This window comes from Penaeus chinensis, chromosome 3 (assembly GCF_019202785.1).
Source record: "Penaeus chinensis breed Huanghai No. 1 chromosome 3, ASM1920278v2, whole genome shotgun sequence".
NCBI lineage: Eukaryota > Metazoa > Arthropoda > Malacostraca > Decapoda > Penaeidae > Penaeus > Penaeus chinensis.
Genome location: NC_061821.1, coordinates 22,187,642 through 22,190,141, shown reverse-complemented (window position 1 = coordinate 22,190,141; position 2,500 = coordinate 22,187,642). Strand labels below are relative to the sequence as shown.

Below are 2,500 nucleotides of genomic sequence, written 5' to 3'. Positions count from 1 at the left end.
TGATAATAATAATGATACTACTACTACTACTACTACTACTAATAATAATAACAATAATAATAAATGATGATGATGATGATAATAATTTTCATGATCATGCGTTTCTTTTCTTTGTTTCTTTAATATTGAAAATATTTCATAGGGTTAGCGACACCTTTCTTGTTCGGAGTTATGCTACCCTCCTAGTTATTATGCTTACCTTAATACCTTAAACACCTTTAGTTTTCTGTTTTATTTTATGATTCTTAAAAATTAATATCGCCACCACCATCATTGATTCAATATTGATACCCCCCCCCCCCATTCGCCTGTAATTCAGAAATGGCGAAATTAAGAGTTGTCAATCAGCGAGCGATAATTGCAAGAGAGATCGAAGAAAGAATGTGCAACGTAGGGTTTTTTGAGGAGGCGCTAGTTGGCAACAGCAGCCACGGTGACAGAAATGGGGTAATAGTGCTAAGACGAGGGGGTTGCGTTGTGTTAACGGGCCTGACTTGGCTGCATTTATGGCAAGTTGTGTGTGTGTGTGTGTGTGTGTGTGTGTGTGTGTGTGTGTGTGTGTGTGTGTGTGTGTGTGTGTGTGTGTGTGTGTGTGTGTGTGTGTTTGTTTGTTTTCTTACCTAGTTGTTTCAATAAGGGAGAAGAGCTAAGCTCAGATGATCCAGTTTGATATATTTAAATTATCATATAACTTCTTAAATTGATACACATTTTGGCACACCCAACGTTATTTGAAAGATTGTTCCATGTTTCAATAGTTCTGTTTGGGAAACTGAACTTGACCTCTTCCTCGCTGTGTCTTTTCGTCCTTCCTGTGTTCAAAATTATGAAGTCATCTTTGTCTAACTTCATACTTCCTGTAATATAGCTGAACAACATTATCATGTCACTTCTCTTTCTTCTTTCTTCCAAAGTAGTAAGACCTATATTATGTAGTCTTTCTTAGTAGCTCTTGTCTCTTAGAGTAGGTGCTCATCTTGTGGCTGCTCTTTGAACTCTTTCTAGTTTATCTATATCCTTTTTTAAGTGTGAACTCCATACCACTGCACCATACTCAAGACTAGATCTTATGATGGCGGTAATGACCTTCTTTAACATGTCTTCGTCCACATAAACGAATGCCTTCTTCATGTTGGCAATCAGCCCTAGCATTTTATGAACCTTGTTATTTATATGATCATATGGGCTTAGGTTTCTGTTTATGATTATTCCAATTTCTTTTTCTTTAAATGCTTGGTTTAATATGACGTCTCCTAACTTGTATTGGTATAGTGGACGATTTTTACTTTCTCCGAGCCTGACTACATGGCATTTATTGGGTTTGAATTCCATTTTCCATGTGCAACTCCAAATGAATAAGTTCTCGATGACAGGCATTGGCATGAGACATCGTCTATTATCCTTTTTTCTTGCAATTTTGCGTCGTCTGCAAACATATTCAGATCACTATTTTTATAAATGATAAACCCAGGTAGTTAACATAATCGGCGCCAAGACCGATCCTTGAGGTACTCCGCTAGTTACTCGTCGCCATGTAGAGTGCTTCTCCCTAATTACGGTTCTCATGTGTCTTTCATGAGGAAAGTCTTCCATCTATTCGAGGAGTTTGCCTTTCACTCCACCTAGGTGTTCTAATTTCCAGAATAGTCTTTTATGAGACACCTTATCAAAGGCCTTCTTAGTCTAAGTACACAATCCATCCAGCCGTTTCTTTCTTGTAGTATTTCAGAAACTCTATCATAGAGACAGAGGGGATTTGCTAAGCATGACCTTCCTTCTCTAAAACCAAATTGTTTATTTGATATCATATCGTGTTTTCCAACCCACTGTTTCCTAATGATCCTTTCTAACAGATTACATACTGCAGTAGTTAACGAAACTGGTCTATAATTTAGAGGGTTTTGTTTGTCGCCGTTCTTGTATAAATGTGTAACATTGGCAAGTTTCCAATCTTCTGGTAGTTTCCCATGTCTCACTGAATTTTGGAATATTAACAATGACGGAGTACATAATTCCTCGGCACATTCCCTCAGAACCCCGTTAGATATTATATCTGGTCCCTTCTGCGTTAGTCTTGTCTGACTCTTTCATTAGGTCTTTTATTTCATTCTTTTCGATTGTGATATTTTCGATATTCTAATTTATGTACGGTTATTTCAAGATATGGGTCCTGAACAAACACTGACTGAAATTTCTCAATAAGGATTTCACACATTTCCTCCTCCTTAGTATAAACGATGTTTTTGTCATTGATGGCGCTAATTTGATCTCTATTTTTAGTCTTACTATTTATGTAGTTAAAAAGGAGCTTTGGTTGGTTTGTACATTTATAGAGTATGTCCTTCTCAAAGTCTAATTTCGCCTCCCCCATGGTTAGGGTGTACTCATTTCTTCCTACTAAATTTATACCTTTCATACGCTGCCTGAACCTCCTGAACCTTCTCCAAAGGAGTTGTTCGTTTTCTCTCATTTTCTTGCATTTATCATTGAACCACTTTTG

General features: G+C 37.1%; 1 protein-coding gene across 2 annotated transcripts in view; it reads left to right on the top strand.

Moving 5' to 3' along the window:
- LOC125045320 (centrosomal protein of 135 kDa-like) overlaps nt 1–2,500 on the top strand; it is a 261,911-nt gene that overhangs the window by 247,907 nt on the left and 11,504 nt on the right. The window lies entirely within an intron of this gene.